At 55.3% G+C, this 24,556-nt stretch overlaps 11 non-coding genes across 11 annotated transcripts; 3 read left to right on the top strand and 8 right to left on the bottom strand.

Moving 5' to 3' along the window:
• Positions 1 to 873: 873 nt before the first annotated feature.
• Trnag-gcc (transfer RNA glycine (anticodon GCC)) lies at positions 874 to 943 on the bottom strand. Its single transcript has one exon. It is a non-coding gene; the product is annotated as a tRNA-Gly (tRNA).
• A 1,305-nt stretch (positions 944 to 2,248) lies between these two features.
• Trnag-ucc (transfer RNA glycine (anticodon UCC)) lies at positions 2,249 to 2,320 on the top strand. Its single transcript has one exon. It is a non-coding gene; the product is annotated as a tRNA-Gly (tRNA).
• A 4,347-nt stretch (positions 2,321 to 6,667) lies between these two features.
• Positions 6,668 to 6,738, bottom strand: Trnag-gcc (transfer RNA glycine (anticodon GCC)). Its single transcript has one exon. It is a non-coding gene; the product is annotated as a tRNA-Gly (tRNA).
• Positions 6,739 to 7,980: 1,242 nt separating this feature from the next.
• On the top strand, positions 7,981 to 8,052 carry Trnad-guc (transfer RNA aspartic acid (anticodon GUC)). The gene has a single exon. It is a non-coding gene; the product is annotated as a tRNA-Asp (tRNA).
• Positions 8,053 to 8,411: 359 nt separating this feature from the next.
• Trnag-ucc (transfer RNA glycine (anticodon UCC)) lies at positions 8,412 to 8,483 on the top strand. Its single transcript has one exon. It is a non-coding gene; the product is annotated as a tRNA-Gly (tRNA).
• Positions 8,484 to 13,092: 4,609 nt separating this feature from the next.
• Trnag-gcc (transfer RNA glycine (anticodon GCC)) lies at positions 13,093 to 13,163 on the bottom strand. The gene has a single exon. It is a non-coding gene; the product is annotated as a tRNA-Gly (tRNA).
• Positions 13,164 to 15,501: 2,338 nt separating this feature from the next.
• On the bottom strand, positions 15,502 to 15,573 carry Trnae-cuc (transfer RNA glutamic acid (anticodon CUC)). Its single transcript has one exon. It is a non-coding gene; the product is annotated as a tRNA-Glu (tRNA).
• A 1,366-nt stretch (positions 15,574 to 16,939) lies between these two features.
• Positions 16,940 to 17,011, bottom strand: Trnag-ucc (transfer RNA glycine (anticodon UCC)). The gene has a single exon. It is a non-coding gene; the product is annotated as a tRNA-Gly (tRNA).
• Positions 17,012 to 17,261: 250 nt separating this feature from the next.
• Trnad-guc (transfer RNA aspartic acid (anticodon GUC)) lies at positions 17,262 to 17,333 on the bottom strand. Its single transcript has one exon. It is a non-coding gene; the product is annotated as a tRNA-Asp (tRNA).
• Positions 17,334 to 22,762: 5,429 nt separating this feature from the next.
• Trnag-ucc (transfer RNA glycine (anticodon UCC)) lies at positions 22,763 to 22,834 on the bottom strand. The gene has a single exon. It is a non-coding gene; the product is annotated as a tRNA-Gly (tRNA).
• A 551-nt stretch (positions 22,835 to 23,385) lies between these two features.
• Positions 23,386 to 23,457, bottom strand: Trnad-guc (transfer RNA aspartic acid (anticodon GUC)). The gene has a single exon. It is a non-coding gene; the product is annotated as a tRNA-Asp (tRNA).
• Positions 23,458 to 24,556: the final 1,099 nt, after the last annotated feature.

Below are 24,556 nucleotides of genomic sequence, written 5' to 3'. Positions count from 1 at the left end.
CTGCCCTCTTTCATCTCTATCTTCTTTTCTCTCCTATCTAGTGTGAGCAGGTCGAAGGAGAAGAAGAAAAGGGCTGTGAAGGGTGGAAGAAAGCAGAACCCGCAAGCATAGCAGGAGTCCAGTCATACAGAGTCAGGGAAGTGGCACAGGGTGCAACTTCTGGGAGGCTGGAGGAGGTTTTCGGGACAGAGTCTATGGGCAGAGGGAGCTGGAGGGCTGGCAGGCCCGGGTGGTGAGGATGCCCAGCACAGCAGCCAAAAGGAGGCCAGGTCTCAGAATGCCAGTATAAGTTCATGACCCTTGTGCCTCCCTGGGCAGCACAGTGGCTTCCCTTTTCCCTGTCTATGGGCACTGTCTGGGTCTGTCTCTTCCCCCAGCCCTCCCATTCGGAGGAACAAGAGGATGCAGGACGCAGAGACCCGAGAGTTCCTCTAGGTCCTAGAAAAGAGGCCAGAAGGATTCGGCGCCCTGTTGTGAATCTACTCCATAACCCCTGGCCCCTCTGGCTCCTGTCGGTTTGTTGTGGTGCTAAGAGGCGAGGGGCAAGAAGGCACCCTCTTGAACACACTGACTTGCCTCTGAGCAAAGGAGGCACAACTAGGGATTGGAGAAGAGCCCATTGGAAGAGGGACGCTGTGTGGGGATGGCCTTCTAGGATGGGAGTCCTGAGGTCTGGGTGGGGTAGGGGTCACCTCCTGAATGGAGATAGGGCCTGGCACTAGTGTGTGAGGGGAGGCAAAGAGTGGACTGGGAAGGGAGCGGGGGCTGTAGCTGTGGAAGAGTGAGGCTGAGGTGAGGAGAGGCCGCAGAAGCTCGGAGGTCTGGAGGTCAGCGCACTGTGGACCTCAGAGGTCTCCAAAAGGAGGTGGTCTCTGCATGGGCCGGGAATCGAACCCGGGCCTCCGCGTGGCAGGCGAGAATTCTACCACTGAACCACCCATGCCGTGCCAGTATTCAGCTTGTCCCTAGGAGCTGAAGGCACCTCATCAGCATGCAGAAGTCCAACCATTAGGCCACCCCCTTTCATCTCTATCTTCTTTTCTCTCCTATCTAGTGTGAGCAGGTTGAAGGAGAAGAAGAAAAGGATGGAGAAGGGAGAAGGAAGGAGGAGGCGGTAGAAGTGTGTGTGTGTGTGTGTGTGTGTGTGTGTGTGTGTGTGTGTCTAAGCTCATGCAGAGCCTAGTGCAGGAGAGGTTCTCTTTTCGGAGAAGGTGGTGGCGACTCCCGAGCAGCAGAGTTTGGCGGATGCTGAGAGGATCCTGCTCTCCTCTAGGCACAGGCCTGCACAGATGCGGTTTCTCGGGGTCGGGTGGGATGGGAAAAAAAGTAAAGCTTGTCAGGAGTGGGATTTGAACCAACACCTCCAGAAGAGACTGCAACGTGAACGCAGCGCAATAGACCGCTCGGCCATCCTGAGCACAGAGGAGGAAATGCCCTGGCCCTGGACACGACCGGGCCCTCCTGCGGGCTGGGCGCCGAGGATGGGCCTCGCCCTCCGACCGCCACCCGCTGCGCCCGTCCCAGTGTCACCTCGTTGTCATTGCGCACACGGAGTCCCTCCAGGTCCCGGCGGATCCGCGCTGTGACCCTGCAGGGCTCCCCGGCGTGGGCGAGCAGCCTGGACGGCGGCCGTCGGCGGGGCCCCGGGCGCTGCTTCACCGTCAGCGAGGCCCGGTGGGGCTCGTGGTCGTCGGGGAAGGAGCCGAGGGCGCCGGCGGGGCCTGTGGGGGAGGGTGGTCTCGCGGTCCTCGTTATTATAGTGGTGAGTATCCCCGCCTGTCACTCGGGAGACCGGGGTTCGATTCCCCAACGGGGAGACCTGGCGATCTTTTTAGCTAGCGGGGCGGCCTCAGCGGCTGCCAGGCCCCCGGGCCCTCGAGCTCCGTGTCTGGCGCCCGGAACGCGCCGTCCCTGACGCCCCCCAGGCCCCGCCGAGGCGGCGAGTGTGGGAAGGGGCGGGCGACGCGCGGGTCCCGAGCGGTGGGCACAGGCAGGTGAGCGCGGGGACCTGGCCCAGCGGTCCTGGGTGATCCCGGTCCCCGTGGCCCCGTGGCCTCGCCTGGCTCACGCGGTGGCAGCAGAGGAGCCTGAGCGCCCGGAGGACAGCGAGTGCGTGCGGGAGGCGCGCGTGGGGGAGAAAGAGCGCAGACGGCGGCTGGCGAGGGGGTCGGGGCCGTCGTGGGGCAGCGCAGGAAAAGGGTCGGCGACCTGGAAGGCGCTGTTGGCCGTCCAGGGGACTGTATGCACAGCGTTGGTGGTATAGTGGTGAGCATAGCTGCCTTCCAAGCAGTTGACCCGGGTTCGATTCCCGGCCAACGCAGCGTACCTAGTTTTTCCAAGTTCTCATAACCAAAGGCGTGTCTGTACCTGTGCCCACGCCCGAGCCAAGGAGCCCCCAGAAGTTTTGGGGTTGTGTAGATACGGAGGAGAAGAGGCAGGAGCCAGCTTATGGTCCAGGAGGATGCGCTGAGCGGGGGGCAGCAGCCGACTGGCAGGGCGGGCAGAGATCCGCCATAAGACCGGGAGATCCTTGAAGCTGGCGTGTGGGCGCTGTGGCGGGCAGTGTGTCTGGGAGTGGCTCAGTGCAGAGACGGGAAGAGCGTTTGCACAACAGGAGGAGGCGATGCTCCAGGAGAACATTAACATCCACACAGCGCTCAGCTCTCTGCCTGTTTAACAACCCAGAATTGAACACACAGAGACGCCCCTCACAGGGTGAATCAAAGATTTCCTCAACTTCTACCTCTCCAGGGCTGGGTTGAAAGGCTGCACCACCTCTGCACGGCCTATTTCTTATCCTTAAAAACCAGTAGTTAATAAGAAGTAGATAATTTAAGCAACCCCAGAGTAGAAAAGAGAGTGGGCAGGGCGCAGCGCATGGCAGGGCAGCTGATGTAAACCCAGGTGATCCCTGAAGCTGGCGTGTGGGCAATTGCTTAAGAGGAAAGGCCTATAAACACACAAAACGACTACCTACAGATTGGGAAAGGATCGAAAGGATCTTCACCAACCCTATATCTGACAGAGGCTAATATCAGAATATATAAAGAACTCAAGAAGAAGAAGAAGAAAAAAAAGAACTCAAGAAGTTAAACAGCAACAAATCAAGTAATCCAATTAAAAATGGGTACAGAGCTAAATAGAGAGTTCTCAATAAAGGAATATGGAATGGCAGAGAAACACTTAAAGAAATGCTCAACATCCTTACCGGGGAAATGCAAATCAAAATGACCCTGAGATTTCACCATACACCCATCAGAATGGCTAAGATAAAAAACTCAGTGGCAACACATGCTGGAGAGGATGTGGAGACAGGAGAAAACTCTTCCATTGCTGGTGGGAATGTAAACTTGTACAACCACATTGTTAATCAAACTGGCGCTTTCTCAGACAATTAGTAATAGTGCTACTTCAAGACCCAGCTATACCACTTCTAGGCATATATCCAAAGAAGCTCAAGTATACAACAAGGACATTTGCTCAACCATGTTTGTAGCAGCTTTATTTGGAATAGCCAGAAGCTGGAAACAGCCCAGATGCCCCTCAGTTAAGTAATGGATACAGAAATTGTGGTATATTTCCCCAATGGAATATTACTCAACAATAAAAAACAAAGAAATCATGAAACTTGCAGGCAAATGGTGGGAACTGGAAAAGATGATCCTGCATGAGGTGTTCCAGAATCAGAAAGACACACAGGGTATATACTCACTCATAAGTGGATATTAGACATATAATATAGGATAAACCTACTAACATCTGTACTCATAAAGAAGCTAATCGAGAAGGAGGACTCTGGCTAAGATCCTCAATCCTCATTCAGAAAGGCAACTAGGATGGACATCAGAAGAGGGAGAAAACAGGGAATGGGACAGGAGCCTACCACAGAGAGCCTCTGAAAGACTCTACCCTGCAGGGTATCAAAGCAGATGTGAGACTCATAGCCAAACTTTAGGCAGAGCACAGGGAATCTTATGAAAGAAGTGGGTAAGAACTGGAGAGGACAGGAGCACCACAAGGAGAGTAACAGACCAAAAATTCTGAGCACAGGGGTCTTTGCTGAGACTGATACTCCAAACAAGGACCATTCATGGAGAAAAACTAGAACCCCTGCACAGATGTAGCCCATGGCAGTTCAGTGTCCAAGTGGGTTCCATAATAATGGGAACAGGGACTGTCTCTGACATGAACTGATTGGCCTGCTTTTTGATCACCTCCCCCTGAGGAGGGAGCAGCCTTACCAGGCCATAGAGGAAGACAATGCAGCCACTCCTGATGAGACCTGATCGATTGGATCAGAAGGAAGGGGAGGAGGACCTCCTCTTTCAGTGGACTGGAGGAGGTTCATGGGTGGAGAAGAGGGAGAGAGGGTGAGATTGGGAAGAGAGGAGGGAGGGAACTACAGGTGGGAAACAAAGTGAATAAACTGTAATTAATAAAAATATAAAAAAGGAATAAGAATTAGAAGAAATACCTGAAAAAGAAGAAGAGAGAGAAATGTGCCAAGAGGAAAAGTTGAAGAGGAGGACAAGGAGGATGAGAAAGGGAGGAAGAAGAACAGGAGAATGTGGAGGAGTACGAGGAAAAAGAGGAGCAAGAGGAGGAGGAGGAGGAGGAGGAGGAGGAGGAGGAGGAGGAGGAGGAAGAGGAGAAGTAGTCTCCTGATGGTGAAGATGAAACTTGCCCCTAGGAGCTGAACACACCTCATCAGCATGCAGAAGTCTAACCATAAGGCTATATCCCCTTTCATCTCTATCTTTGTTTCTCTCCTCTTTAGTGTTAGCAGGCTGAAGTAGAAGAAAAAAAGGGTGGAGAAGGGTGGAAGAAAGAAGAACCCACAAACGTAGCAGGAGTCCAGTCATACATAGTCAGCGAAGTGGCACCTGCAAGACAGCCAGTGAACAGATGTCAGGCCCTGGGTTTTGGAGTCTTAGACTTTGGTTTTGCTCTGCTATGTCTGTGTTGTATACTGATTCCTCTTTCCTCGAGGTGTGTTTTACTTGGGAGTAAGAGTCGGGGGCGGGGGGCTGGTGGTGGAAGGTTTATAAATTTGGTTTTGCAGGAGCTCAGAGTTGACAAAGTTATGATATTAAGGAATTGTAGGGGACTTGGGCTTTGAACTTTGAAAGAGAATCTGTGGGGTGCTGTTGCCTTGATCCATGATTGATGTTGGAGTTTTGGAGTGGGTGTGGGAGTTCATGTGGGTGTTGGTGTCCATCCTTGGGCTGATGGTCCTGAGTTAGGTAAGAGAGCATGCTGAGCCAGCTAGCAAGCAGCCCTCACCCATAGCCTGTGCATCAGTTCCTGTCTTCAGGTCCAAACCCGCCCTCCCCCCCATTCCCAACCCCTAAAAACCCTCTGGCTCCATTCCACATTCTCCCTTTTCCCCTACTTCCCCCAGTGTGATACTTATGAGCTATAATAAGAAATGAACCATTCTCACTCCAAGTTGCTTTCATTTTTTTGTGTTGGATCCCAATAGCAAGATCAACTAAGATTTGGACCTTGGACCTGGTGCTGGTGCAGCTTTTTCACCAGCACCACCAGAACCAGGACCAGCAGCAGGACCAGCAAAAAGCAGAAGCAAGAGCAGCAGCAGCAGCAGCAGCAGCAGCAGCAGGGGAAATGGCCCCATCCCCCAGCAGCACCACCCAGTCTCTCCTGCTCTTGTCAGCTGTCTGCTCTGAGCTGTGACTGCTCCCCAAAGTCAACCCTAGACCCGCTGGGCTCTCTTTCCCACAAAGCTGCGGTGGCCCATCCACTCCCACTCGCCTTTGTCCAAGGCAGAGAGCAGGCTCCTCGGGCTGACAGGGGAAGTGGCCAGGTAGTTGCCTGAGGTGAGAAAGGGCCTTTCTCAGGGCAGGTGGGAGGGAGGTAGGTAGGTGGTGTGTCTCGGTGACTGAGGGGTGAAGGCTTTCCTTGGTGATATCCCAGCGCAGTCCAGGGCACAGAGGGGTGGGCCGGGAAGAAAGGACACAGGGTGCAGCTGCTGGGAGGCTGGAGGAGGTGTGCGGGACAGAGTCTATGGCAGAGGGAGCTAGCTAGAGAGGGCTGGCAGGCCCGGGGGGTGAGGATGCCCAGCACAGCAGGTCTTAGAGCGCCAGTGTCAGTTCATGTCCATTGTGCCTCCCTGGGCAGTGAATCAGCTTCCTTTTGCCTGTGTATGAGTGTGTCTCTCTGAATGGTCTGAGTCTGTCTCTCCCCGCAGCCCACCCATCCGTAGGAACAAGAGGACACAGGACACAGAGACCCGAGAGTTCTGGTCTGCGCATCTCCAGATCCGAGAAAAGAGACCCGGAGGATTAGGCGCCCTGCTGTGGATCCACACTCCATGCCCCCTGGCTCCAGTCGGGAGAAATTGGTGTGGGGCAAAGATGGCTCATGGCAAGAAGGCACCCTCTTGGGCACGCCGACTTGCCTCTGAGCAAAGGAGGCACAAATAGGGAGCAGAGAAGAGTCCATTGGAAGAGGGGCGCTGTGTGGGGATGGCCTTGCAGGATGGGAGTCCTGAGGTCTGGGTGGGGTAGGGGTCACCTCTGGTCGGAGCTAGGGGCTGGCACTAGTGTGTCAGGGGAGGCCAAGAATGCAAGTGCTTTGAAGTGGACTGCGAAGGGAGTGGGGGCTGTGGGAGAGCAAGGCTCAGAGGTGTCCAAAAGGAGCTGGTGTCTGCATGGGCCGGGAATCGAACCCGGGCCTCCCGCGTGGCAGGCGAGAATTCTACCACTGAACCACCCATGCTGGGCCAGTATTCAGCTTCTGACGCGCCCACAGGCTGTGCGCCCCGAAGGTCTCAGCACCGCGAGCTGCTCTTTCCCCGACAGCCCCTGGGAATGGACTCTGCAGGCCAGGGCGAGGGCCGCGGAGAGTCCCGGCTCCGGACTGACGCCTGGGCCCCTTCCCGGGCCGCCCACGCCCCGGATGCCACCGTCACCTCCGACCCCGCCGCCACCTCCGACCCCGTCTCCACCTCCAAATCCGCCGCCACCGCCCTGGAGCCGGCGTCCGCGCCTCTAGGCTCGCGTTTGGGAAGCGGGGCGGGAGGAGAGCGGGGTCCAGGGCACCGGGGCCGGGAGGAGGCCGTCGGGGCCCGAGCGATGCTCACGCTGCAGCCCAGACTGCGATGCCGCGGGCCCCGCCTCGCGCCAGCTCCGGGTCCGGGTGGCGACCGGCGGGAGGACGACGCTGGGAGCACCAAGTCAGGGGTGCGGGGAGGAGGGAGGAGGAGGTGGTAGGGAGTGTGTGTGTGTGTGTGTGTGTGTATGAGTGTGTGTGTGTGAGTGTGTGTGTGTTTGTGTGTGTGTGATGTGAGTGTGTGTGTCTGTGTGAGAGAGTGTGTGTGTGTGAGTGTGAGAGTGTGTGTGTGAGTGTGAGTGTGTGTGTGAGTGTGAGTGTGTGTGTGTGTGATGTGTGTGTGTGTGAGAGAGTGTGTGTGTGTGTGAGAGTGTGTGTGTGAGTGTGAGTGTGAGTGTGTGTGTGTGAGTGTGAGAGTGTGTGTGTGAGTGTGAGTGTGAGTGTGTGTGTGTGAGTGTGAGAGTGTGTGTGTGAGTGTGAGTGTGAGTGTGTGTGTGTGTCTAAGGCTCGTGCAGAGATGAAGCCTGCACGTCCAGAGCCCAGCAAGATGCGCTCCCGCAGGAGGCGCAGGGAATGGATCTGGCGAGAGGCTGGGCCGCCGAGTGCGGCTTGGGGTGGTGGTGGGCGAGGACCAGGTTCTCTGCTGGCAGAAGGCGCTGGCACCGGGCCGCCCGGCTGGACTATGCGCGTGTTCAGGACGGGCCTTCTCCTCGCTCCACTTCCCCTAGGCCCAATACAAGGGAATTCGGCTCCACGCCCGGGGTGGCGGCTGCGCGTTCTGGAGGCTCCTTGGCTGTGCGTGGAGGTCGTGGTCGTCGGGGGACAGAGCCGAGGGAGCCTGTGGGGGCTGAGGCCAGTCGAAGAGAGATGCTCCGGGACTGCGTGTGTGTGTGGTCATCATTGTCTCGGTCCTCGTTAGTATAGTGGTGAGTATCCCCGCCTGTCACGCGGGAGACCGGGGTTCGATTCCCCGACGGGGAGACGAGGCCTTTTTTTTTTTTTTTTTTTTTTTTAGCCAACGGGGCGGCCCCGGGGACTCTGCCCCTTGGGTCCAAGCTCCAGGCCCGAAGGCTCAGCGCCAGCGCGGAGTCGTCCACGTTTTGCCAAAGTCACCCCACCCACTTGCCACATTGGGGTGGCCTCTCCTGGCGCGCGTAGTGGCAGCAGCCAGGAGCCGAGAGCGCACAGAGGACAGGCGAGTGTGTGCATGAGGCGCACGTGGAGCGAGGAAAAGCGCAGATGGCGGCTGGCGAGGGGGTCAGGGCCGTCGTGGGGCAGCGCAGGAAAAGGGTCGGCGACCTGGAAGGCGCTGTTGGCCAGTCCAGGGAACTGTATGCACAGCGTTGGTGGTATAGTGGTGAGCATAGCTGCCTTCCAAGCAGTTGACCCGGGTTCGATTCCCGGCCAACGCAGCGTACCGCGCTTTTCCAAGTTCTCACAACCAAAGGCGTGTCTGTGCCTGTGCTCCCGCCCGAGTCATGGAGCCCCCAGAATTTTTGGGGTTGTGTAGATACAGAGGAGAAGAGGCAGGAGCCAGCTTATGGTCCAGGAGGATGCGCTCAGCTTCCTGGCGAATTGGCGGGAGGCAGCAGCCGACTGGCAGGGCGGGCAGAGATCCGCCATAAGACCGGGAGATCCTTGAAGCTGGCGTGTGGGCGCTGTGGCGGGCAGTGTGTCTGAGAGTGGCTGAGTGCAGAGAAGGGAAGAGCGTTTGCACAACAGGAGGAGGCGATGCTCCAGGAGGACATCAACGTCCACACAGCGCTCAGCTCTCTGCCGGTTTAGCAACCCAGAATTGAACACACAGAGACGCCCCTCACAGGGCGAACCAAAGATTTCCTCAACATCTACCTCTCCAGGGCTGGGTTGAAAGGCCGCACCACCTCTGCACGGCTCATTTCTTAGCCTTAAACACCAGTAGGTAATAAGAAGTAGATAATTTAAGCACCGCCCCAAGTCTCAAGGAGTCCCTGAATACTACAGTATCCACAAGGCCCCTCTGCTCCAAGCTTGTCTACGCAGTGAGGACGAGTGTGGACAGAGCAGTCTCTGCAACCCGCTTGCCTTCCTGTAGGTCACTGCAGAGAGCTCCAAGGGACACAGCTCTCCTCAGTCCTCAGTCAGACTGGGGTGTGACTGCAGCACTACGGCTGCCATTGCATCACCTACGCCCATGAGTGACCCCTCACCTGCACGGTGTGCGGAACAGAGGAGAAGGGAGAGGGGGCAGGGGGCAGGGGGCAGCGCATGGGAGGACAGGTGATGCCAACCCAGGTGATCCCTGAAGCTGGCACGTGGGCACTGTGCTTAAGAGGGAATGCTGGTTTCTTTCCAGGAGTAGCGATGCCATTTATATGTTTTGCCACTTCCTCGTGGTCTGGTGGTTTGGATTTGGCACTCTCACCACCGCGGCCCGGGTTCGATTCCCGGTCAGGGTAACCTCCCTTTATCTGCTTTCTCTCCATCCCTCATGCAACATTTCCCTTTTACCAACACCCGTGACGTCACAGACATCGTCTCTGCACACACAGCAACCTTTTCCCACTGGAAGCTTCCACCGACCTCTCTGCGTGCAGACGACAACTTTGCACCTAGCCCCCTCAGCCTTGCTGCATCTCCTCACGCCCAGCCCACACACACGACATCATCACATGCCTGCCACTCTCTCCATCCTCAGACACAAGCCCCACATCACCAACCCTCACCCCTCCCTGAGCCCCTGACTTCAGTGCCTGATCACCTGCTCTTCCCTCTGCAACAACCCTCTAGCTGACTCCACCCACTTGCTCTCCTGCCTCACCTGTCTCACCTGCATCTCTAACGACCCAGGCTTCACATGCTCCCTGTCAGCTTCCCTGGACTCCTCACGAGGAACGTCAGCTTCAAACAACTGTAGAGATTTCTTTCATTTCACACACACACAGACTCAGAGACAGACAGAGACAGACAGACAGACAGACAGACAGAAAGACAGAGAGGGAGGGAGACATGGAGATAGAAGAGATACGTGCAAACACATAATGGAATACCACGCTGAAGAACTCCAGGGAATATTGGTGATTGGAATATGGTGCTGGTGCTGGTGGTGCTGGTGCAGGTGGTGGTGGTGGTTGGTGGGGTGGACGCTGGACTGTGGGGAGGGGGGGAACCACTAACCCCATAGAGTTGTTAGTGTGGATCCCTATGTCCCTGGGAGGGCCAAATGCCCACGGTGTGGTGACTGCAGCCAGCATCTTGGGGACAGAAGCACCACAATTTCCCTTCCAGCCCCCAGAGCTGCTCAGGTGAAATGAGGACAAGCCAGGAGATCGTTTCTTGGGATCCTTGGCTGCAGGGGTGGGGAGGAGTGGGGACGCTGGTGTGAGTCGGGAAGTTGGAGAAGAAACTCTTGCCCAGCGGTGATGTTCACTGCCCGGTCCCCTCTGTCTGGACCTGTCCGGGCACTCCGGGGCAGAGTCAGATCCTCAGTGCTGAGCAGTGGGATGACTCCAGAGGCACAGTGGGAGGAGCTGGCAGACCCCGGGGAGCACAGACTCTGTCATTCCTCACTACAGTGGAGATGGCGTCCTGGAAGGAGAGGCTGAGAGGGGACATTCCTGAAGGCTCACCCTAAGTTGCAGCCCCACTGCGACCGGAAGGGGTCCCGGAGAGCAGCCCAGGCTTGGCACCTCCACGTTGGCAGGGACAGCAGCCCCGAAGAGAGCCCAGCAGAGGCTGCAGCCAGTGAGGGGGAGGGTCTTGGAGAGGCCGGGACCTTGGGATAACCAGCAAGGGGAGCCAAAGCCTTGGAAGGGAGACCATCTAGTCTGAGGAGATAAACTGCCTGTCTGTGATTGTTAGTATGCTAGTGAGAATTTGGGGGGTTTGGTTTTTTTTTGGAAACACTGAAATAGTGTAAGAGTATGATTTTTGTGTTAATCCCAGGTGTGGAGCTATGGGGCATCCTCCAGCTGCAATGGTGCTGTGATGCTGGGAAGTCGGGGACATTTCAGAGGGTATATGAAGGGCTGGGCTGTGGGGTGGGTGTTGCTTACTGTTGCATTTTTTTTTGTAGTTTGTTAAGTAGTTATAAATTGACAAAGAAGTAGGAGAGGGACAAGAAGAGGGAGTAGAAGAAAATGAAATAAGAAATGGAGATGAAATAGAAGATGAAGAAAAAGGAGAAAAAGTAGAGGAAAAGAAGTAATAGAAGAGGAAAAAGGAGAAGGATGTGAAAGAGAAGATGAAAAAGAAGCAGAAATAAAAAAGGAAGAAGGAGAAAGGTAGGGAAACATTAAGAAAGTAATATAATTAAAAAGAGGAGGAGAAGCAGAAGGGGATGTAAAAGAGAAAGAAGGAGAAAAAGAATAAGAATTAGATCTGGGAACCAATATGCCTGCGTCATGATGAGCCTCTTTCTGGCCAGCAGTACAGCAGGGTCAGCACAGTGACCAGCAGAGGGAACTCTGGGCCCTAAAACACCATGGAGTGTTTTTCCCAGGTGAGGGGAACCCCACAGTGTGAGATTCAATCACTTCAGGTCACCCAGCTAAACCGGGGAAGAGTTCCCGGATCCCGCCAGGTGTTGGGTCGCTATCCTTGAGCCACACACCATTGTGCTCTGATCACTGTCCCAGATGGAACTGTGGGCCTCACAACACCAGAGACTGGGATTTCTCGTGGAGAGAAAACCCCACAGTGCAGGAGGCTATGGGGACCGACTTTAGGTCACCCAGACAATCCCTGGGAAAGGACACTGGGTCCGGCGGGCTCCCAGCACCGAGTCCAGAGTGGGGTGCACAGCAGCCAGCACAGAGTCCTGCCTGTGAGCACGGCTCACCGTCCCAGACAGAACTGAGGGCCCCAGGGCACCAGAGACTGAGTTTCTCTGTCGGGTGGAAGCCCACAGTGAGGGGAACAGCAGGTCTGACCTCAGAGCACTCAGCCGACACTCCTCCTCCCCAAAAAAAGTTCTCAGGAAAAGTTCTCTGGGCCTGCAGTTGCCCAGTTGCCAGAAATGCGGAGGCACATGCCTGTGCTTGAGTGTTCTACTCGCCATCCCACACAAAACTGCAGACCCCAATACACCCCAGTCTGGGTGTCCCTGTCGGGAGGAAACCCCACAGCGGGAAAAACATCACGTCCAACCCTCAGAACACCCAGTACCAGAAAAGTTTCTGGGCTCCCACAGGCTCTGGGCTCTGGTTTCTACTGCACATATGAGTGCCGTGCTCACCTGCCATTGATTACGGCTAGGATGCTGGTGCACACAGCTCCAACCTCAGAACTGCAAATGCCTGAGAACCGTTGGAGCAGCCCTCAGATACTGCTCCAAGGTGCGACCAATTATCCCTATCCCTTCTTCAGAATAGAGGAAAAAGGAAATTCCCATCTCCAAGGCCCAGAAAATATTTTCAACAAAATCATAGAAGAAAATTTCCCCAAATTAAAGGAAAGGCCTTTAAACATACAAGAAGCCTATAGAACACCTAATAAATTAGACCAGAAAAGAAAAACCCTCCTGCTACATAATAATCAAAACAGCAAGTATACAGAACAAATGAAAAAAATATACTAAAAGCTGCAAGGGGGAAAAAACAAATAATATATAATGGCAAACCCATCAGAATCATTCCTGACTTCTCAACAGAGACTGAAAGCCAGAGGGTCTGGACGGATATCATGCAGACCCTAAGAGAACACAGGTGTCAACCCAGGCTACTATACCCAGCAAAACTCTCAGTCCTCATAGATGGAGAAAACAAGATATTCAATGAGAAATCCAAATTTCTACAATACCTACACACAAATACAACATTACAGAAGATACTAGAAAGTACACCTGAAAGCCGTAGGGGGGAAAAAAGAAGAAGAAGCAGACACATCAAAGAGGAGTAGATGGCCAGAAATAATCAAACTCAGAGCTGAAATCAGTATCGCCCCGCTGCGGATCCACACAGTCCATGAACCCCTGGCTCCTTTCCAGACTAATTGGCTTGGAGTTGGGGACCCTGGGCCTCCTAACCAAAACGGGCTGGCATTTGCATGGGCCGGGAATCGAACCCGGGCCTCCCACGTGGCAGGCGAGAATTCTACCACTGAACCACCCATGCTGTGCTCTCACTCCTCTCTTGACCACCCACAGCCTGTGCGCCTTGACGGTGTCATCTCCAGGAGCCAGTGTGGATTTCAGCTGTTACCTAGGAGTCCGCAGGGTGGCCCTAGCATGTAGTGGCTGGCGGCGGGGCCCGTGGGTGCTGCTCAGCTGTCAGGGCCTGGCTCTGCAGCCCGGCGGAGCCCAGGGCTCGGCCACGCGGGTTCCACGGGGCCAGGGGTCTGCGCCCGATGGAGGAGGGCTGTGGCGGCTACGCGTCCCGGAGGCTCTTTCGCTGGGTGCGGATGTCGCTGTCGTCCGGGGATTGAACAGAGGGAGGCCACCGGGGGTCGGGGGAGAGCACAGGTCGGGAATCCCGGTGTGGGCGTGGGAGGTGTCACGGTCTTCATTAGTATAGTGGTGAATATACCCGCCTGTCACGTGGGAAACCGGGGTTTGATTCCCCGACGGGGAGAACTGGCGTTCTTTTTTGGCCAGCGGGGCAGCCTGGGGACTCTGTCCCTTGGGCCCGTGCTCCAAGCCCATAAGCACAGTGCCAGCACATTCTTCCCTTTTTGTTTTATTAAAAAGTTATGAGCTAGGAAGGGGTGATGGTGGGGAGGACATAGAGGTGCCCTTTGCTCTTCAAGCTACTTTCTGCTGATCAGAGGTGTTTTCATCTCAGGGTGTAGCTGGTCTCCACCATCAGGGTCAATTAGAGGCCCATTGTCATCTGGTTCTGTGGCAGAGGTTGATAATCCTGCAAGAGTAACTGACTAATGGTTAGGTTAGAGAATTTTTCATTTGTTGTTGGAGGAAGGTAGAGAGGAAGATAATAAAGCAGCGTGCAAAAAGCAAAAGCAGAAAGATGAGCAGAAGAGGTGTGAGGAAGGGCAGAATCCATTTCTATATGGGGTTCAGGAAGGCCCCAGAGCTAGAGGCCTTGAGCTGTTCCCTCCTTTGCTTTTGTAGATCTGTCTGGAGTTGTTGGATTTTCTCTTTTGCTATACTGGATTGGTTGACATAAAAACAGCATTCCTCCTGGAGGAAGATGCAAAGGCCACCTTCTTTAGCTGTGAGGAGATCCAATCCACATCGCTTTTGAAGTACTTAGCAAGTCCATCTGCCCTTGGAGGGTTAGTATTGTCTGAGCCACCTGCTGGAGGTCCTGGATGAACTGGGAAGAAAGGTGATGGCACAAAGTTAGTGAAGTGGCTGGTCCTGCTGTTCCGGTCCCAACGGCTGCCATGATTCCTGTGACAGCCAAGAGGGGCAAGATTTGAAATTTGAATTTCCCTCTTCTCCTGCTGGGCAGCTAATGAGTCCACGATTAAGATTGGTAGGGGCTACTTCTTATTTATCACCCCCAGCTTGGGGAAGAGTGCACACCAGCAATGCAAACTCCTGAGCAACCAGCAGGCAGACAATGGCAGACCTGAGTGCCACAAAGAATCAAGATATTATTAGTAGTAGGGCATTAGGGTTGAGATGAGGTATCAAGGATTACAGTTTTATTACAGTCTAAGGAACTTAGCATTCCTACAGAGTGTGTCCCAGATGCCTTGAAACAGCTTGCCACACCAAAGACGGTGATATGGAAAAGGTAGGGGGCTGTGGCAACATCAGAGTCAGGGCAGTTGGTGAATGGTGAAATAAGGTTACTTGACAGAGTCACCGGAGAAGCTGTCAGGGGTACTTCTGAGTGGGTCCCAGGTGGGACACACAGCCAGCAAGCTTTAAAATGGTCTGGCTGGGTCCCATTAAGGAGCTTGTAGGCTGAGGTCAGAGTCTGAAGTACAAGACAAAATGACAAGTGGGAAAGAGAGCCCAGCAGGTCTAGGGTTGACTTTGGGGAGCAGTCACAGCTCAAAGCTGACAGCTGATCAAGAGCAGGGGAGACTGGTTGTTTCCCTTGCTGCTGCTGCTGCTACTGCTACTGCTGCTGCTGCTTTTTCATCTTCTCTTTCACCCCCTTCTCCTTCTTCCTCCTCTCTTTCTTCTTCTTTTCCTCTCCTTTTTTTCCTTCGGTTCCTCTTCTATTTCTCCTCCATTTCCTATTTCTTTTTCTTCTCCTTCCTCTTCTCCCACTCCTACTTCTACTTTATCAATTCAGAATTACTTAAAAACCACAACCAACAACCAACCAACAGCCCACCCCTTCATACACCCTCTGAACTGTTCCAGGGCTTCCCAGTGTCACACCACAAGGTGCAAAGGTTAGAGGGTTGGTGGAACTGTTGCAGTGGGGAAAGGATGGTGTGTGTATAGAGAGGGTGTCTTCAAAAGTAAGGGCATTATTGCATGAGGTTGGTCAAGAGGGAGTGGAGGAAGGGCAAGATGCAGGGAGGAAAACAAACTTCCCTGACCGGGAATCGAACCCGGGCCGCGGCGGTGAGAGCGCCGAATCCTAACCACTAGACCACCAGGGAGTGATGGATCTTAATATGTGCCTCTCGCCTCCTGGAGAAACACCGGCAGCCATTCAGACATACTGACACTCACTCTTACACACAGGGCCCACATGCCAGCTTCATGGATCTCCCGGGCTCCCGGTGCCTGACCTGCCAATCCCTTTCCTGCCCATCCCTGCCCTGCCCAGCCAGTTGGCCAGTTCAAACCCAAGGAATGTTTTAAAATCAGTGTTCTTTTTCTCCTAACTCATGTTTTCCCCCAGTGACCTCCAAGTTTCTGGATCCTAGAAAGGACTCTGTAGAACAGATCTAACTTGTGTTCACTCCTGTTTTCTTTCGTTTTCCCAGCTCCCTCAACCTTAAGAAACAGTAAGCCAGCATGTCTGTCTCATCCTCCCATTATTCCAATTTTCCCGCCATGGCAGAGGCTGATGGAGGGGCCACCAGGCTCACACCCCTTTTGCGTTGTAATTCCTCCTTAACACAAGCAAGTTCCTGCTGAGGAGCCATCTTGGCTCCATCAGGCGTGTTTTGTTACACATGGCAGTGACCGCGTAACCTCTTTAGCAGCCTGTCAACATTCCGCAGCCCTGCCTGTTACTGTCGGGGCTTATAAAGTTTGGTTTAAGTCTTTAAGCATTCTCAGGGCATGTCTAGACTCATCTGGTGAACCCCACTGACTCAAGAAGGCACGCTTCAGATAGAGCATGGTAACCGATGGCCATTCTGAGATCCCAGTTCTCAGTAACAAGCCTTTAGATGTGTCTTAGCCCCTGCAGCAAGGCCCGTGTAACCACCGCGTTACACAGGACATGTCACACAGGACGTGGGGGAGCTCTGCCGTCAGACTGTTCACTTCAGTGACTCACCTCGCTGCCTGCAGGCAGGACTATGGGATCCATCCTCCGAAATCACCTTTAGTTCTGCTGACCCCTGTTCAGCAGTCAACAGTAAACTAACTAGTTTGTTGGGGGTCATTTATAGACGTGTAGGTGAGAGGTTACTTATAGGCGTAGGTGACTCAGAGGCAACTATAATTCTGCAAATCACACCCCAATCCGACTGAGGACTTAGGAGAGCTGCATTCCCTGGAGCTCTCTGCAATGATCTGTCTCTGCCCCTACATGCCAGCTTCAAGGATCTCCCGGTCTTACTGCCAGTGCTCTGCCCCGCCCTGGCAGTCGGCAGCTGCCCGCTGCTGCTTCTCCAGGAAGCCTGGCGCACGCTCCCGGACCAGACACCCGCTTCTGCCTCTTCTCCTACAGCTTCACACAACCTTAAAATCTGGTAGCTGTTAGGTTCCAGCGTGCGCATCCTTCTCGGGGACAGGCTGAGACGCGCCAGCCTGTCCTGGATCCAGGAACTTGGCAAAAGGTGGATACACTGCGTTGGCCGGGAATCGAACCCGGGTCAACTGCTTGGAAGGCAGCTATGCTCACCACTATACCACCAACGCCGGTAACACAAGAGCCGGGACGGCCACCAGCGCCTTCCAGATCGCAGACGCCTTTCCTGCGCTGCCCCACGACGGCCCCGACCCCCTCGCCAGCCGCCGTCTGCGCTTTTCCTCGCTCCACGTGCGCCTCTTGCACACACTCGCCTGTCCTCTGGGCGCTCTCGGCTCCTGGCTGCTGCCACTACGCGCGCCAGGAGAGGCCACCCCGCTGGCTAAAAAAAAAAAAAAAGAAAAGAAAAAATCGCCAGGTCTCCCCGTCGGGGAATCGAACCCCGGTCTCCCGCGTGACAGGCGGGGATACTCACCACTATACTAACGAGGACCACGACGACACCTCCCTCCCCCACACCGGGACACACCATCGTTCTCCGCTCAGCCTCGGGCCCGTGGGCGCCCTCGGCTCCGTCGCCGACGTCCACGACCTCCGCGCCCAGCCCCGGAGCCTCCGGGACCCGCAGCCGCCACCGCCTCCTCTCCGGGGCGCAGAGCCGGGGCTGACGGCGGAGCAGCGCCCCGGGCCCCACCGACGGCCGCCGTCCAGGCTGCTCGCACTCGCCGGGGCGCCCTGCGGGGTCACAGCGCGGATCCGCCGGGACCTGGAGGTGAGATGGTCGAGGCGCACAGCCTTGGGCGTGTCAGGTGACAAGTGTGGGCACAGCGCGGGGGTTCACTGGCAGAATTCTCGTCGGCCACGCAGGAGGCCCGGGTCTGTCTCTCGGCCCAGGCAGAGTCCAGTCCCTATTGCTTCAGAGGCCCCCAGTGCCGGACTCCAGCTACAGCGCTGGCCATTCTCGGCCTCCCCTGAGCACACCAGGGCCAGCACCGAACTCCTACCAGGAGCCTCCTCTCAGGGGACCCAGACACACCCACGCCTCAGGACCCCCACCCTAGAGGACCGTTCCCCCACAGTGTCCCCTCTCCCAATGGACTCTTTTCCAGGCCTGAAATGAATCCCCAGTTGTGCCTCCTTTGTGCAGAAGCAAGTCAGTGTGCTCAGGTAACCAGTATCACTATAGCATGGGTGGTTCAGTGGTAGAATTCTCGCCTGCCACGCCCGGGTTCGATTCCCGGCCCATGCAAAGCCCAGTCCCTTTTGGTTTGGAGACCTGTAAGGTTTCACAGTGTCCGACTCCAAGTGCTCCAGATCCTCCCCCTCATAGCTACAGCGTCCACTCCCTACACAGTCCAATTCAACCTGCCGCCTTCACTTATCTCCTAGGATGACCCTCCTCTCAGCTTACCCTGACACCCCCCCACACACACACAACTAAGGACTCCCACCCTAGAGGGCCATCCCCCCACAACATCCTCTCTTCCAATGGACTCTTCTCCAGGCATCCAGTCCCTAGCTGTGCCTCCTCTGTGCAGAGGCGAGTCAGTGTGCTCAACAGGGAGCCTTCTTCCCCCTAGCCATCTTCCCTCCACGCACCAACTTGCCTGGACAGTAGTCAGGGACGCATTTTCTTTTTCCTGGGAGCTGGAAGTAGGCAACCCCCACCTCTCAGGTCTCTGCATTCTGCTTGCTCCTGCCAGAGCCCTCACCCCATGGGGCATCCGCTGTGACGTGGGCTCTTCCGGACACTCCTCCATGTCCTCTGTACCGGTGGGTGGGCTGGGGGGAGAGACAGACCCAGAGACAGAGAGACAAGCCCATACACAGGTAAAGGGAAGCCGACCCACTGCCTAGAAGGCACAAGCACCCACAATTCAATGGAAGGTCCTCCTGCCATCCCTTGCTGATCACGCATTGACACTGGCGCTCTGAGACCTGGCCTCCTGCAGGCTGCTGTGCTGGGCATCCTCACCCTCGGGCCTGCCAGCCCTCTCCAGCTCCCTCTGCCATAGACTCTGTCCCGCACACCTCCTCCAGCCTCCCAGCAGCTGCACCCTGTGTTTTTTTTTCCCCCTCCGACCCCTCTGTGCCCTGGACTGCGCTGGATATCACCAAGGAAAGCCTTCACCTCTCAGTCACAGAGACACAGCACCCGCCTACCGCCCGCCCACCTGCCTGCAGAAAGGCCCTTTCTCACCTCAGGCAACTACCTGGCCACTTCCCCTGTCAGCCCGAGGAGCCTGCTCTCTGCCTTGGACAAAGGCGAGTGGGAGTGGATGGGCCACCGCAGCTTTGTGGGAAACAGAGCCCAGCGGGTCTAGGGTTGACTTTGGGGAGCAGTCACAGCTCAGAGCAGACAGCTGACAAGAGCAGGAGAGACTGGGTGGTGCTGCTGGGGGATGGGGCCGTTTCCCCTGCTGCTGCTGCTGCTGCTGCTGCTGCTGCTGCTGCTGCTGCTCCTGGTTCCATTATGGCTACTGATAGTTCTGGTGCTGCTGGTGGTTCTGTGATGGCTGCTGCTGATTTTGCTGCTGTTTCTGCTCCTGCTTTTGCTGGTCCTGCTGCTGGTCCCGCTGCTGGTGGTCCTGGTGACCAAGCAGCACCAGCACCAGGTCCAAGGTCCAAATCTTAGTTGATCTTGCTATTGTGACCCAACACGGTGACCGAAAGCAACTTAGAGTGAGAATGGTTTGTTTCTTATTATAGCTCATAAGTACCGAACTGGGGGCAGTGGGGGAAAGGAGGGAATGTGGGAATATGGGAATGGAGGGTGTGGGTGTTGTGGGTTCTAGTCAGGGGACAGGTTTGGGCCAGAAGGCAGGAACTGATGCAGAGTCTATGGGTGAGGGCTGCTGTTGGGACAACTGAAATAATGATGCCGCACAACAGATCTTATATGAAAGAAGTTTATTAGATGGAGATGAAGAAAGAGAGAGAGAAGGAGAGATGGAGACATGATGGGGGAGAGAGGGGGGCACCCCAACAGAGAAAAGGAATAGGGCAAGAGACATGAGAGGCCAAGACAGGGACAACTTGGTGGGTTGATTCCTTTAAGGAGCAATGTAACCACACCTGCCAGGTGTGGCCACCTGGCCTGAGACACATGATGACATCATAGGTTGCTAGGCAAACCAGAAGCAGCTGCCTAACTACTGAACTTCCTCTTTTTTTTTCTGTAATTAAAAAAGAACTTGGGCTGCTTCTCCTGTAAGGTAAGTTAAAGTTCATTGATTTGGGTTCATTGGAAGCAGCTTTTGGTTGCCATGCAAGGGGTTAAGAGAGAGAAGAAATAATAGCAACAAAATGTCCAGATTACAAGATCAAGAGTTGGAGGGATAGCCAAGCAAGGCAGCAGGTAGGGACTGGGGAACGCTGGGAGAACCCGGAGCTGCTTGTCCTGGTCCTAAAGCACACCACTTCAGCCTTTTGTTAATAAGAAGTGAATAATGGGCGTAGATTCTCTTCTGGCTACTTCCTGCTGACACTGGGGGTGCTGTAGGGAGGTCAAAAGGCTGAAATGCTGGCCAAGTTCAGGAAGAACAGGCTGTGTTGATGCTGTCCAGGGTCTGTAAGAACATCTGTGGCTGGGAGGGAAAGTGCAGGTCCAGCTTGATGGAAGTCTGTGAGGTAAGACTTGAACCTTTGTAGTAGCTGCGTTGGCGCTGTTGTGGATATAGGAAACGTGTGTCTGGCAAGATATTGAAACATACATATATATATATATATATATATATATATATATACATTCACACACATATATATATACACACACACACAAACACACAAATATATGGAGATGATAAAGTTAAGTAGGTTGTTGACATTTAAAACTTTTGGGAGAGTGAACAGAGGTGGAAGGTCTGGATTAAAGAGCCTTGAACATGGGAACCTCCGTTTACCTGAGGGAACCTTCGTTTACCCAATCACTGGCAGTAATTAAAAGGCTTTTGCTTTGGGTCTGTCACCTAAGGAAATTGAGGCCAAATTTGGTGACAGAAGTGTGTAAACTTAGAGGCCCTTAACTCGGGCACTAGGTGTAGAAACCTGAAATTCTCCAGAAGACATCCCAGAGTAGAATCTGGAGGAACAGACAAATGGACCATGCCTGAGACCAAGGGCACAGCTGCCTGAGGAGGCGCAGTTTACCTAGCACTAGGATTTTTGTAGGTGAGCGTGGTGGCAGGGGAACTGTGTGCGTAGAGGGAAAAATCTCTCCAAGGGAAAAAGAAGTCCGGCAAGGTCCGGACCCTAGGGGACTGGGCAGAGAACGTCACTGCTGGGCAAGAGGTTCCTCTCCAACTTCCCGACTCATGCTCACACCAGCGTCCCCACTCCTTCTGACTCTTGGGGCCAAGGATCCCAAGAAACGACCTCCTGGCTTTGCCTCTGCTCATTCGAGCAGCTCTGGGGACTGAAAGGGAAATTGTGGGGCTTCTGTCCCCGAGATGCTGGCTGCAGTCACCACACCGTGGGCATTCAGCTCTTCTGGGGACATAGGGATCCCCACTGACAACTCTACGGGGTTAGTGGTTCTCTCCTCACCCCCTCACAGTCCAGCATCCACCCCACCAACCCCCACCACCACCTGCACCAGCACCATCAGCACTAGCACCAGCACCAGCACCAGCACCAGCACCATATTCCGATCACCGATATTCCCTGGAGTTCTTCAGAGCGGTATTCCATTCTGTGTTTGCGCATATCTCTTCTACCTCCATGCCTCCCTCCCTTTGTCTGTCTGTCTGTCCATCTGACTCTGTCTGTCTCTGAGTTTGTGTGTGAGTGAAATGAACGAAATCTCTACAGTTGTTTGAAGCTGACATTTCTCGTGAGGAGCCCAGGGAAGCTGACAGGGAGCATGTGAAGCCTGGGAGGTTAGAGGTGCAGGTGAGACAGGTGAGGCTGGAGAGCAAGTGGGTCGAGTCAGCTAGGGCATGTGTTGTAGTCCTAAGAGCAGGCGATCAGGGGCTGGAGTCAGGGGCTCAGGGAGGGGTGAGTGTTGGTGATCCGGGGCTTGTGTCTGAGGATGGAGCGAGTGGCGGGTGTGTGATGTGTCGGGTGTGTGGGCTGGGTGTGAGGAGATGCAGCAAGGCCGAGGCGGCAGGGTGCAAAGTTGTTCTGTGCTGGCAGAGAGGGTCTGTGGGAGGGTTCAGGGTTCCAGTGGGAAAAGGATGGTGTGCAGAGAGGGTCTCTGTGAGGAGGCCGGTTGGCTACATTGTGTGAGGCTCCAAGAGAAAGCAGAGGAAGGTCAAGATGCAGGGAGGAAAAGAGGCTTCCCTGACCGGGAATGGAACCGGGCCATGGCAGTGAGAGCGCCGAATCCTAACCACTAGACCACCAGGGACCATATGAGGGTGAAAGACCTCTATCATCCTGGAGCCACAGTGACAGCCACTCTCAGGCATAGCGCCCACATGCCAGCTTCAGGGATCACCTGGGTTGGCATCACCTGCCCTGCCATGCGCTGTCCCCTGCCTCTTGCCCCTGCCCCCTGCCCCCTGGCCACTCTCCCTTCTCCTCTGTTCCGCACACCGTGCAGGTGAGGGGTCACTCATGGGCGTAGGTGATGCAATGGCAGCCGTAGTGCTGCAGTCACACCCCAGTCTGACTGAGGACTGAGGAGAGCTGCGTCCCCGGAGCTCTCTGCAGTGACCTACAGGAAGGCAAGCGGGTTGCAGAGACTGCTCTGTCCACACTCGTCCTCACTGCGTAGACAAGCTTGGAGCAGAGGGGCCTTGTGGATACTGTAGTATTCAGGGACTTCTTGAGACTTCGAGAACTCCCGAACCAGATGCCTGCTCCTGCCTCTTCTCCAACCTCAAAACATCTGGTGACTCGTTGGCTCTCGCCCGCACTCTTGCTCACAGGCTGGGACGAGCCAGACTGGGCACCTGAATCTTGGCAAAAGGTGGATAATCTGCGTTGGCCGGGAATCGAACCCGGGTCAACTGCTTGGAAGGCAGCTATGCTCACCACTATACCACCAACGCGATCCATACAGTACTGTGGACGGCCACCAGTGGCTCCCAGGTCGCCGACCCTTTTCCTGCGCTGCCCCTCGACGGCCCCGACCCCCTCGCCAGCCGCCGTCTGTGCTCTTCCTCCCCCACGCGCGCCTCCCGCACTCACTCGCTGTCCTCCGGGCGCTCTCGGCTCCTCTGCTGCCACGGCGTGCGCCAGGCCAGGCCACGGGGCCACGGGGACCGGGATCACCCGGGACGGCTGGGCCAGGTCCCCGCGCTCACCTGCCTGTGCCCACCGCTCGGGACCCGCGCGTCGCCCGCCCCTTCCCACACTCGCTGGGGACCATATGAGGGTGAAAGACCTCTATCATCCTGGAGCCACAGTCCCCACTCGGTGGGGACTGGGGGCGTGGTGGACGGCGCGTTCCGGGCGCCAGACACGGAGCTCGAGGGCCGGGGGCCTGGCAGCCGCTGAGGCCGCATGGCTGATGGGGACCCCGCACTGGCGCTGAGCCTTTGGGGCTGGAGCTCGAAGCAGAGTCCCCGGGCCGCCCCGCTGGCTAAAATGATTGCCACGTCTCCCCGTCGGGGAATCGAACCCCGGTCTCCCGCGTGACAGGCGGGGATACTCACCACTATACTAACGAGGACCGCGACGCTGCCCTCCCCCACACCGGGACCCACCATCGCTCTCGGCTGGGCCTCAACCCTGCCGGGGCCCTCAGCTCCGTCCCCGACGACCACGACCTCCACGTCCAGCCCGGGAGCCTCCGGGACGCGCAGCCGCCGCCGCCTCCTCCCCTGGGCGCCACATCCACTCCAGCGCCTGGTGTAGCAGGTCAACAGATAGCGCTACTCACACTAAGAGACATGTGTCCTTCGGGATGATGCTCTCTGGAGGTCCCTGGCAGACACCCCCGCCTGGCAAAGAGACGCGTTCTGAGATTTCTACGCTTCTTCGGTTGCGGTTGTGGGGCTGCATTAATGAGTTTTTTGATCTTTCTTTATGACTCCTGAAACAGCACAACCAACTCTATGAAGAAATTTGTCATTAGTAAATTATTAAAGGCTTTAATAAGAATAAAATGTAAAAAAGAATAAACTTAAGAAAAGTAATAAATCAGATTCAGTATCAATAGACATTATAAGAATAGTAAAAAATAACAGGCTCCTTCTTAGGTAAAGTAGCATGAGAATTACAGCTGGCTCGAGCTCGCCTTGTTCCTAGGGAAGATCGCGAATCTTTAGCAGGACATAGGGGAGGATGGTTGACAAAGGTGCGTTTAGACTTTGGCAGGCATCTGATTTGGCTCCTGACTTTCCTCTTCAGCGGTTAGCAATAATGAAACTGCATTTGAGGTTTCTTTCCCTTTGTCTGCTTTGATCAAAAGTTTTAGGCCAAGATTTCTTGTGGGCACTCCCCTATCTTAGAATGTAAACTTTGTATTCTTGGTAAAAGTCTCAACGTTCTGGGAAGTGTGCCAACTTTAAGGTGCCTTTTTGTGAAATCACTATACAATTATAAGCTTGACTTGAGTAAAATTGCAGCAGGTTCCAAAGCCTCACTGGTCTCTGTCTGTCGATTCATCGCCGAAACCGCGTCTTCCTGTCCAAAGCCTTGTTTTCCCACGTACGCCGGGAGACCGACTGGGCCGGTCCATGGCAACTGGGCGCGTGGCCGAGCGCCTGCCCCGCGGGGCCGCAGAGCCGGGGCTGACGGCGGAGCAGCGCCCGGGGCCCCGCCGACGG

The sequence above is a fragment of the Meriones unguiculatus genome, chromosome 11 (assembly GCF_030254825.1).
Source record: "Meriones unguiculatus strain TT.TT164.6M chromosome 11, Bangor_MerUng_6.1, whole genome shotgun sequence".
NCBI classification, from domain to species: domain Eukaryota; kingdom Metazoa; phylum Chordata; class Mammalia; order Rodentia; family Muridae; genus Meriones; species Meriones unguiculatus.
The sequence above is the reverse complement of the archived record's forward strand: the minus strand, read 5'-3'. Positions and strand labels throughout refer to the sequence as shown.